We start from the raw sequence: 12,832 nt of genomic DNA on the forward strand, positions 1-12,832 counted from the left end.
CCTGGTTCCAGGAGTGCAGGGAAACCAGCAGAAACAGAGTAGAGGCGGACACAGGCCTGTGGACAGTAACAGTAGTCAGCATGTCATTTCTGGATTTGTAGTCCCCTTCCAACGTACCCACACTGTGAACACAAACTGAACCAGCCCTAGAGAAACTGCTGGTGGAGGGGGAGGTATGTTTTCACAAAAGGATTTCTGCTGCTGGACTACATGATGTGCTAAGTCACAGAAGCCTGAGGAGGAAGAAATGAGAATAAACCGATATCTTGAAGGACAGAAAGGGGCCTGTACGTGGAAATGAGTTCCTTTACCCTTGGAGGAAAGTGACCCAGTCCCTGCCTAGAGGACGGCTTCCCTGCAGACACCAGTGATGGACTGGGCTACCTGTAATTTGTGGCTCCTTTCAGCGACCAACCTCACTATCTTCTTGTTTTCAAACAGGATTGGGATTTGATGATTTCTTTTTTTTTTTTGAGACGGAGTCTCTCTGTGTCGCCCAGGCTGGAGTGCAGTGGCGCGATCTCGGCTCACTGCAAGCTCCGCCTCCCGGGTTCACGCCCTTCTCCCTCCTCAGCCTCCGAGTAGCTGGGACTACAGGGGCCCGCCACCACGCCGGGCTAGTTTTTTGTATTTTTGGTATAGACAGGGTTTCACCGTGTTAGCCAGGATGGTCTCGATCTCCTGACCTCGTGATCCACCCGCCTCGGCCTCCCAAAGTGCTGGGATTACAGGCTTGAGCCACCGCGCTCGGCCGGGATTTGATGATTTCAAACCCATCATGGGATTGAAACTTTGTCCTAAGTCAGTGATGACTACATTTCCAAGTACTTTCGAGGAGACATATTTTCATGTATTTTTGGCATCGCTCTGGATTTCAACTTATACATCCAGAAATGTCACATTTAGAGGCCCCTTTGTTGAGTACATTTGATCTCAAGTATTCCAGGTCTGGGGACGGATCTGGCTGGAAAATGTTCAGACACTGAAGTTTCTAGAGCCTGAAGATGCTCCCCTATCAGGTACCAGGATGAGCCAGATTTCATTCTCTGACTCTACATAACTTCTGACAAATGAAATGAAGTTTGCGTTTTTGGCCAACCATGGAGCCTGCTCAGTGTCTAATATTCTTCTTTGAAGACTGAGGATGTGACATGATTTTTCTCTCCCTCCTTTTTCTAGCTACATTTTTCTTTTTTTTCTAGCTGGTTCTCACACGGGTTTTCCATGGCCTCTCTCTGACTGTGGGGACTGGCCGTTTCCCAGGCACAGCACCTTGGCTTGGGGGAGCCGTGAGAACTGATTAGTGTCTTTTGAAGGAGACATTGGGCTTCTGCAATGAGAGAATTTTCGTGTGTGGGGAGCATGGGAACTTTTCCTTTTGTTGGCTCAGGAATGAAGTTGTTGTATAAATGGACCAAGAGACCTAAGGAAAGGGACAGTCCTTTTGGCTGGTGGGTCCTCTCCACTGATAGATCCAAACAACAGAGTTGAAAATGTACCACGAGAAGATTCTGCTCATTGCCTGGAACTCAGTAGCCCCTGTGGCTCGTGTCGGCACTCGCCTCACCAGAGTGAGCCTGGTTTTCCCGATCATTTGGCCTTCCACAATAAGGACAATTTAAGAGATTATTTCGCAATGTTAACTACTTCCTTGAGTAATTTTGTGATCTACATTTCTCCTTTCTGACCAGCAGTAGAATCCATTTATGTTTCCAAGATGTTGCTACTTAGGATACAATTATTTCTAAGAAATACAAGCGACATTGCTTTCTAGAATGGGAACCCTGTTCTACCGCCCTACAAGGACCTGTCCTGAGAGAGCTGGGGGGATGCAGGCTTGGAGGAGGTGAGGGCATGCACTGAGTGGGTGGAGGGAATCAAACGACTGCCAGAATAAATACCAGATGAAGCTCCTGGGCTTCTTGAGGGGTAGAATTTCCAGTGAGCTCTCTGCAACACCCCGGCCACAACCATTCATCTACTTAATGCATTGAAGCAAATCATATAAAAAGCCAGACAGATATTTTCTCTGAATTGAAAACTGGATTTAGAGACTAAATTAAGAAATATTGTCTTTGTCATGTAAATCTCTTTGGAGAGAATCATGTCCCCACTGTATGGCAATGCAGCAGATCCTGACCATGCATATTGGCATGTCCTTCCTGCTCTCCTGGGGAGACCATCCCATCAGGATGGAGCACGGAGCTCTCACCCATCTCCCTGCTCTGCCATGCACCTTCCTTCTTGCCTGGTCTTTCTGCTCCCCATGGCCAGCCCCTCCAGCCAACAAACTTTTTATCTCTCTTTATTTTGCAAAATCATCACCTCCAACATAAAACTAGAATTTGGCAAACAATCACATGTCGGCATAAAGCTCTTAAATTGACCTGTTTTCGATTAAAGCACAGTATGGGTTTTATAGTTTGCCTCAGGTGACCATTTAAATGCCTTGAATAATGAAATGAAAAACTGGACAGACTAAAATAAGAGTCCTGTCTGCTTGTGACAGTAACGAATGATCCCTCATTGCCTCTCACACAGCTGCAGTCAGGGTTCCCACCACCCTTTCTGCTGATTCTGAAGTCAGTCCTAGTCCATAAATTATCAGGGAATTTGGTGAGTTTTCTCTTTTAATGTCAGTCTGTTTGTTTGATTGGTAGTTTACTGACTAGTGGTTTCTGGCCTTCACACATCCTATTAATGTGTTGCTTAGTTGAGCACAATAATAAATAGAACTTTTGTTTACTTTTACATCCAAAGATAAATGTTGAGTGCTATTAAAAACTTTCCTAAAATAGTAAGGCCTCCAATGAGAAATTTTCCTTCAACAAATCATAAAACTGGGTTTAGAAGTGCCAACCCAAGTAAAATTACTGATGAACTAATCATATAGTTATTATTTTTCCTTCATCTTTTCTATGTGCTTTGTTTGACACTTATTGAGGATACAGTTGCTGAAGACCAGCTGGGTAGGACAAAGGCTCTGTCATGCATTAACTCATCCACCCATTCATTTATTCACTCATCTATTGAGCATCTGCTATGTGTCAGGCTCTATACCAAACATTTTATTCAGGAGCCGCTATATCGATAACTATAGTGTAAGCTAAGTCATGCAATGAAAGACTTAGACACCAAGCTGAATATTAAGCCAAATAAATTGTTGGAAGATATATTAGTTATCTAAAATAGACTTAAAACAATAAACATTTATTATCACAATTTCTGTAGGTCCAGAATCTGAACATGGCTTAGCTTGATGTTTATGGTTCAAGACTTCTTGAGGTTTCAATAAAGGTGTTAGTCAGGGCTGCAGTCTCATCTGAAGGCTCAGCTGGTTGGGGGTGGTGTCTGTATCTATGTGGTTATTGGCAGGCCTTGGTCTTCACTACACTGGAACTCTTCAAAGGGTTTTCTCGTGACACAGAAGCTAGCTTTCCCCAGGGTGAAGAATGTAAAAGAATGTGAGAGCTCTCAAGACAGATGCTATAGTCTTTTTTATAACTTAATTTTGGAAGTGATATTCCATCACTTCTGCCATATTCTTTGTTAACATCAAGTCAGTAAATCCAGCTCAGATTCAAGTGAAAGGATTCCACAAGAGTGTGAATACCAGGAGGTAGGGAAATTGGGAGCCATCTGAGAGGCTGCTTGCCACAGAGGGCCTGCCAGTTAGGAATTGGGTTCAGCTGTTGCTGTTAACAGGCTCGACCTAAGTGGCTTAAACACAGAAGAGTTTTTTGTTTTTCTAATGAGAAATCTGGAGGCAGATAGTTGCTGGCCTTGGCTCAAAGGCTGAGGGCACTGTGGTTCTTGTAGCCTTTCACTTATGGCCCTAAGCTGCTGGAACTCTTGCCATCATGTCTGCATTCCAAGCAGCAGAACAACAAGAAAAGAACAGGGGAGAAGAGAAAGAGGGCACCAGCCCATTGACTATCCTGTTCATCCCAGGAAGTATCACTCAACAAGCTCAACTCTCATTTCCATAGCCATCTCCAGCTGCTCAGGAGTCTGGGCAATGTAATCACATGCACCATTATCCCCAAGTGCACCACTGCCTCCATCCCCTTTCCACCTTTCAGTTATAGCCATTCAGCTAATCCATGTCCAGATTCTTGACCTACAGAAACTGTGACAGTAAATATTTATTGTTTTAAGTCTATCTTAGATCACTAACATATCCTCTACTTAACATTTCACTGGTGGTTAATATTCAGCTTAGTGTCTATTCTCAAGTTTTCCATCATTATGTCTTTGCACCCTCCTCATTGAAATATTGGCTCCTGATTAGAATGCTTGAGTACCCTTCTTTTATACCACCAAGACTGCTCCTCAAGCTGATTTTGTACCCTGCAAGCCAGTGATGCCTCTATTAATTGTTGTCCTTGTCTTTTATGAGTTGATGTGACTGGGTGGGGGAGATTGAACACCCACCCTCACGCTGCTCACTCTCAAGTAAAGAAGTAAGCCAACATTAGAGTCTCAGGGCTATGAAAGGGAGCACAGAAATCACAGTGCAACCTCCCAAGTACAGGTCAGGAAGCCCGGTTTAAATATTTGAAGGCAATGTTATGAAGTTCCCAGTGGGAAATGAACTTGAGAACTGGGTCATTCATATGTCCAACATCTACCTTCTGCATATTTGGAGTGTGCATGGCACTGCCTGGGGCCACTGCAGTGAATAAGAGAGATGAGAATCCAGGCAACTCTGAGAGACCCAGTCCCGCCCGCTTTGCTGGCAGGGGCTTAGGACGCAGTCACTTTCCATTAAAGTCAGAGTCCTGGAGTCCATCTGCTTTGCTTCTGCATTCCCTACAATGATGAGTGGTTAGGAGTCCACGTCCCAGAGAAAGACTGTCTGGATGTGGGTCCCCACCTTGTCACTTCTGTGTCCCCTTGTGTGAGCTGCTGGACATCTCTGGGCCTCAGTTTCCTAATTTATAATGTGGCTGCCTGTCGGAGGATTGCATGAGAAGATACACATTGCTTAGCATAGTGCCAAGGGCACAGTAATAGCCCAACACTTATTAACCACGTAGATGATAGCTATGGAGATGACAGTGATGATGACAATGGTGATGATGATTCCGTTTCTATTCTAAGGTTTGGTTACAGTTTCCTAACTTTGGGAGATATGCCTATCTGTATATATCACGGCATAGTCTCTTTCTCTTATTGTAGAGAAAACACCTTCACATTATAGATGCACTGCTTAGCCTCCCTATCTCTCAGGGTAGAGGAGACTCCGGAATTCCTCTCGACTGGTCCAGATGCCCAGAAAATTCTACAGACAAGCAGCACCAAACTTATGAGCATACATGTGGTCCAAAATATTCTTTTAAAGTCAAAGCTGTCATTGCAGTTTTCCAGAAATAAAATGATATAAATTGTGCACAGGACTGCTTACCATACTTAACTCTTAACACAGCTGAGCTTTAAACCGTATTAACAGTACCAACCTGAGTCTGGGTCCTGGGAACCAGGAGGAGATAAAAGATGAAGAAACGGGGAAGGAGAGGCCGGGTGCGGTGGCTCACGCCTATAATCCCAGCACTTTGGGAGGCTGAGGTGGTGGATCATCTGAGGTCAGGAGTTCGAGACTAGCCTGGCCAACATGGTGAAACCCCGTCTCTACTAAAAATACAAAAATTAGCTGGGTGTGGTGGCATGTACCCATAATCCCAGCTACTTGGGAGACTGAGACAGGAGAATTGCTTGAACCCAGGAGGCAGAGGTTGCAGTGAGCTGAGACTGCACTGCTGCACTCCAGCCTGAGCGACAGAGTGAGACTGTCTCAAAAAAAAAAAAAAAAAAGAAAGAAAGAAACAGGGAAGGAGAAATGATTGGAAGAAGATGGATATGCTGAGTCACATTTTGAAATTGAGAAGTCTATCTGTGATCACTTGCACATCTTCCCCTCTGGGTAGTGTCTACTTCCCATGTCACTCTGCCATTCTTTTGCTGAAGCCATGCCCACCTTACCACAGGGTGCAGGGCAGTGAAGAAGCAGCAAGCTGTGAAGGCTGAGCCATACCTGGGAAGAGTGACTGCTACCATGTGTGTGTTCCTGGAGGCATTTGCTCCTTCACAAAGAAATGCTTGTGAACTCAAACTGGGTTCTAATTGTCAACATTCGAGGGAGCTTGCAGAAAGAGTCATTATTCAATAAACTATACCAAATACTATAATATGTGCCTGGCATGTTGTAGATGCTGGAGAAACAGGAGTGAACAAATAAGCAACCCCGTGCCCTGTCACTGCATTTCTGCAGAAAAGATGTTTTGCTTCAGGGAAGCCAGATCACTCACCAGGAGCCTGGCCCCGAGTCCACTCTGGGGGTCAACACCCAGGGCTGCCCAGCGGGCTATGCCTGCTGTTCCCCTGGTCCTAGTCCACAGGCTTTTTGAAACCTCCAGTGCACTCACTATGTAGAAAGCAGAGGTGAAGTCTCCTGGGCAGCCTTTGTCACGTCTGTGAATAAGGACGACTCTTTTCTGGAAATTAAAAGGAGCAGTCCCGCTATCTCACCATACAATCACTGGTGTAGTTTACTTTTTTATTCTGTGTCTGGATTTTTCCCCTGGGGCTGCAGAAGTAAGCCTGCTTCCTTGGTTCAAAGCCAGTGTGTGTTTCTGCAAGAAAGAACTTCTGGATCAGTGGGACCCCTTAACAGGTTGCAAGCTGGCTCCTGAGAGGGAGCAGGCAGCCAAACAATATTTGGCCTGTCCTTCCCCCTCCACGCCAGCCTTAGTTCTGGTTCCTGCTCAGTAGGCGAGCGGCAGCCCAGGACTTCGGAGGAAACTTGATAACTTGTCTTTGTGTGATTAAGGCTGGGTAGCAGAGTCCACTGAGAACCATCTAAGCTTCACCATAAAAATAGACCTCTACTCTGGGTACCGGGGAGTTTTAATAATGTGGAAAAATGCTTACGTTGTCATGTTAAGTTAAATAGAGTCCTAAGTAATGTATACAGTGTAACTACAACTATGTAAACAGAGAGAGAGCAGAAGGAAATACAGGAAAATATTAATAGTGTGTGGCTTTGGAAGGTGGGATTAATACATTCTACTTGGCTGGGCTCAGTGGCTCATGCCTGTAATCCCGTCACTTTGAGAGGCCGAGGTGGGCAGATCAAGAGGTCAGGAGTTCGAGACCAGCCTGGCCAATATGGTGAAACCCTGTCTCTACTAAAAATACAAAAATTAGCTGGGCATGGTGGTGTGCACCTGTAGTCCCAGCTACTGGGGAGGCTGAGGCAGAAGAATCACTTGAACACGGGAGGCGGAGATTGCAGTGAGCCGAGATCATGCCATTGCACTCCAGCCTGGGCGACAGAGTGAGACTCCGTCTCAAAAGAAAAAAAAAAATGCTTTACTCTTCTACATTTTCTAGGTTATCCCCAGGCAGCATTTATCACTTTTATAATCATGCAAAAATAAACTTTATATTATAATATACATATTTTGCATATTTTAACACTTTTCCCCAACTTTAAGAATATGTGATAAAAGAAATTTATGTTACTCTAATGAGCAGCTGCTATCTTGGTTAATTCGTATTTTTTCACAATTAATAATATAAACTTTAAACAGAAACTGATAGGAGCAATTGTCCATTGGGTGATCAGTGGGTGAAATTGCCCAGGAAATGAAAGCAAAACAAAAACAATATGAAAATAAAAACAAAAAATCCACAAACTACATCAGAAATGAATTTCCTCTTTGGGACATGCTGAAAAACATCCTGGGTAAAATCAAGGTATTTTGCAATTATTTTTCAAGTAAAAAGATTGTACAGAAGGATGCAGTGATCAATGCTGCTTTCCTTTACTGCTTTGCAGGTCTATCTAGAAACTTTAGTGGCCAGAGAGGCGGCCTGCAAGCTCAGGGATAACTGTCTTGCTAACAAGGAACTTAACAAGTTCCCTGTTGCAGTTTCCTACTATGAAAATATGGGGTAGTTTTGTGGGAAGCTGCTAGTTCCCTAGTCAATTTTTGAAAGATCTAAGAGAATAAGGAGGTTCACCAAATAGCAAATTATGCTGGGGTTACAGCCACACTACAGATTTTTACAATGTGGTACCCAGAGCTGATAAGGATGGGGCCCACTGTATCAATTACACTTAGGGTTGGTTGTATGTAGCAGAAACCTACAATAAAAAAGGCTCAAATACGAGACATTTTATTCTTTCACATAAAAGAAATCCAGAAGATAGTGAGTCTGGGGTTACCCGGCCACCGCTCATCCCTGCTAACTCAGGCTCCTTCCACCTCTTCACCCTGCCTCCCCCCGGTTGTGGCCACCCCCACCTGCAAGGGCATTAACACGCATGGAGTTGTTCTAGAAAGAATTATTTTGTGCCCAGCTGAAAATCAGGGTCTTGATTTTCAGGGAAGAGGGGAGAACACATGTGGGGTTAGGCAACTAGCAATCACTGCTGTGGCCATAACTGGAGCATACTGAATGTTCTGAGGTCTCCAGGGAGTGCATAGCAGTCTCTCAGTAGTGTGCAATGTGGCCTTTCTGGACCCAGAGGCCTATAAACAGATAATAAAGCAATAAATTAGCTGCCCCACACAGCTCAGTACCCTGCAGGAGAACAGGGGCAGGATAATAGCAACAGCACCACCATTCCGAGAGGAGCAGACGGGAGGCACACAGGGGCCCCCGCCCAGCTACAAACCTTCTGAGCATGCAGCAGCAGGCCTTTCCCCCAGATTTTCTGGTTTATCCCTGGGGAGCCTCTCTACTCACTGTCCTCTGGGGCCCCTAACTTGTGCTCAGAGAGACCCTCTGGCCTCTCACTCTGGATAGCTGTGTATGATATGGGATTAGGGACATGCCCTTAGTGGGGTCTGCACAGCTCCTCCTGCTCACTTGCTGCTGCTGAAGGTTGGAGATTCCACAGTTGAATAGTCAAATGCCTTTTTTAAAAAATTGAGATGTGGTGGGGCACAGTGGCTCATGCCTGTAATCCTAGCACTTTGGGAGGCTGAGGCCAGAGGATCCCTTGAGCCCAGGAGTTTGAGACCAGCCTGAACCATACAGTGAGACCTCAGCTCTACAAAAAAAATTAAACAATTAGCTGGACATGGTGGTACGTGCCTGTAGTCCCAGCTACTCAGGAGGCTGAGGTGGGAGGATTGCTTTAGCCCAGGAGGTCGAGGCTGCAGTGAGTCGTGAACTCACCACTGCACTCCAGCCTGGGTAACAGAACCAAGCACTGTCTCCGAAAGAAAAAAAAGAAAAAAAAAGGGAGGGCAGTGAAATTCAGGTAGCATAAAATTACCATTTAAAAATGAACAAATTCAGTAGCATTTAGGACAACCACAACATTGGACAACCACCACTTCTATCTGGTTCCAGAACATTGTCCTCACCCCAAAAGGAAACCTTGTACTCATTAAGCAATTATTCTTATTCCTACCTGCCCCCAGCCCTGACAACCACTAAACTACTCTCTATCTGAATGGACTTGCCTATTCTGAATATTTCATATAGATGGAATCATGTAGTGTGTGTCCGCTTTGCATAATGTTTTCAAGGCTCATCCATGTTGAAGCATGAATTAATATTTCATTCTTTTTATTCTTTTATGGCTGAATAATATTCCAATTTATTCATAAAGTATATTTTTAACTCATGGTTTCTTTGACAAATCGGGATCCACAAAAACACATTCAGCTTCTGACCTGCTTGCTTCTCATCAGCTCCCTGGCTGCAGTCACACTGAATTCTTGCCAAGACCTACGCCTCAGACCTGCTTTATTGCTTTTCTTTTGTGCCCCTTCACTCACTCTCATTTGATGGAATGGCGGCTACCTTGACTCTTCCTGGAACACCATATGGCAAAGGCCAGTCCTTTCCCTTCATCTCGTTCTGAGCTGCTTCAGACCCTTGACCACTCAAAGGCCAGCACAGTCTCATCTCTTACTATTTGGGATTTATAAGCAGTTGACTTTTCTGACTTTGCAAAGCCCTGAATTTCGGAACTCTATTCCTTTCCTAACAATAACAACTGCATTGACTTCTAAACAGCATTGGTTGCATCACCAAGGGAAAAAAAAAAAAAAAAACCTCAAACCTCTGCCAGTTAAACCATGTCATGCCATATACTCCAAGTGCCATTACAATGTGAAAAAGAAATATGCACCGCAGAGTTGATGACGTGCAGTAAAACTACCGATATGAACGGCTGACATTAGTTGAGGTCCTACGCATTGTGAATCCTTTGACAGAGATGTCAGTATTGTTAGCTTTCTTTTACAGAGGAGGCAGTGGAGGCAGAGTGAGGTTCACACCCAGCACCCCTCACTCAGAAGGCTTCTGCCTGGGTGGAGCTTGCATTGGCCAAACCTCATCCACTTGCCATTTATTCGGTCATTCAGTGACAAGTGTTTATGGTCACCTGTGGGAGTGTGTGTGGCAAGGGTGGAAAATTTCCCTCTTGGTGTTTTCAATTTAGTGGAGGAGTAAAGATGTGCAGCAAAATATGAAAGAGATCATTCAAACATTTAGGGACTCAAGTGAATGCAAAGGAGTTGGGGAAAGTTCCGCTTAGGAGGTGATATTTGAATCAGGTTTTCAAGACCAAGCAGGAATTTGCTTGGAGAAGGGGGCTGGAGGAGAAATGACCAGGCTAGGGGTGGCAGGAGCACAGGTACAGGCAGGGAGAGAAGAAAAGGGGCTTTTGGTTTGAGACCCTGCAAAGAGGCAGCATGGAGGAAGGGGCTGCAGGGAGCTTTGGGGTTGGGGAGAGAATGCAGCTGGAGGAGTCCCTCATGTCACTTGGGTATTATTAATGTCAATAATAAGCTTATATAGAATGACCTGCTCATCACAATAAACAGTCATAACTGTGGTGCTCTAATCAACATGACAGCATTGGAGACTCTACCCCAACTCACTTGGGTCTAGAGGTGATCAGTTTTTCCCCGGCCAAAGCCCAAGTGCAGTCTCGCTCCTCTCTCCCTCCCCTGGCTCATGTTCCTCTGTGTATGACTGTGTCCCTCCAGCCCATGACCCATGGAGAATGCAGACCATCTCTCTGCCAGTGTTGGAGACCAGATCCCATGGAAGGGCACTCATGTCCAGCCTGGGGCCCCCAGACTTGGCAGACACTACTAGTTGACAACAGATACCCTTCTCCCCTTCTTGCTTAATTTAAAAACAATTCTATTTCAGATGGCATTGTGTCAGTGAAAAGACCACATTTTCTGGACTAGTCTGCAACTAGGAGAGCCCAAGTGATCTAGTTCCATATGTGGAACCATTATGTGGAATTTTCAGTAGGCTCCATCATGGTGGGAAGGGATGGCGTTACACATTTTTCTGTCCTCCCTCACTTCCTCCTACTGTCAATATGGGGAACATGGACTTGCTGGTTGGAGTGCCAGCAGCCGTCCTGGGCTGTGAAGTCACTTTGAAGATGAAAGCCAGGCTCCGGGATGGTGAATCAGGAAGACAGGGGCCCAATTTCCTGGTAATGCTTTGGGGCTGCACCCTCGGCTTGTGCTTCTTATGCCAGGCTACTTTTACATGAGAGAGAGAAAAAAAAGCCCTGACTTAATGCATTGCTGTTTTTTTCCAGAAATGTGCAGCCCGACCTAATGACAGGTGATTTAGGGTGGGAAGTAGAGTAAGATGACAGAACTACAGGACCACATGAAGGGAAGGAGTGGGTCCCCCAGGAAAGGGTGCAGTTTGTTAGACAGAACAATAACATATCCACTACAAAGAGCTGCCATTTGCTGGGCGCTAAGGGCCTGGCCCTCTGGGAACCTCACCATCTGCATCATCTCACTTCATCCTCACCACAGTGGGGGCACAAGGACTCTCTTATGACCAGGGCTATTCTCAATTTACAAATGAGGAAACAAAGGCTCAGGACGGGTTCTTTCCCAAGGCCACTGGGTTGGGAGCTACTTTCCACCCTGGGTCTGTTTGACTCAGTGACAAATCTTGAAGCCCCACAAGGGCACAGAGAAGCTGTGCAGATGTGAGAGCTGGAGTGGCCTGATCAGATCTGTGACTTTGTGTCATCACAAAAGTGAAAGAAGCAGTTCATAGAAGGGAGCGGAGTGTGCAGGTCAGAGGCAGGAAGAATAGGCAGACACTGTGATGATGACAGGCTGTGAAGAGATGGGCGATGCCTGGGGTGGGAGGGACTGTTTTGGGCCCAGTGCTGAACTGAGAACCTCCTCTCAGGCCCTCAGTCGGCTGGCCCCTGCTAGACGTGAGATTTGACTCACTGGTTCCCATTAATAGCCACTATAGATGAATGCACTCTATCAAGTCCATGTCTGATTAAATTCAACAACTCAGGAGTGGTGGTCAGGAAGTGTGCTGATTTTTTTTCAATACAGATAAAGTTTTTAATTACAAACTCTTCAGAGGGCAAACTCAGATTGCTTAGGGTGTATGTGCCCTTGTAGTGTTTTTGAGGGAGTCATTAGGGGCATGGAATAATTAAGTGAAAATTAAGAAGCTATTAAAGAATCACTCAGCTAAGAAGCAAGATGGTATATCAGATCAGGCTCCATCTGATCTCTTGGCAGTAAGCGTTAGACCACAGGGTTATTTAGGTGTCAAGGATTTTGTTTTGCCAGTTATCAAGCCTAAGAAACTTCCCAGTTACATCAAATCAAGCAAATAATGAAGGCTATCATCCACCTTTGCTTACAACAAAAAGAAACCACTTATAAGTTCTTCCTGTTAGCCAAAACTGAAGAATTTAAAGTGCCTTGGCTCTTAATAATTGTTTTACTTTATGGTTTTCTTGCTAGTATTTCAAATACATAGTCTGTCTTCACCAAACTAGAGATAGTTGATA

The sequence above is a fragment of the Trachypithecus francoisi genome, unplaced genomic scaffold, assembly GCF_009764315.1.
Source record: "Trachypithecus francoisi isolate TF-2019V2 unplaced genomic scaffold, Tfra_2.0 Lachesis_group17, whole genome shotgun sequence".
In the NCBI taxonomy this organism is placed as follows: domain Eukaryota; kingdom Metazoa; phylum Chordata; class Mammalia; order Primates; family Cercopithecidae; genus Trachypithecus; species Trachypithecus francoisi.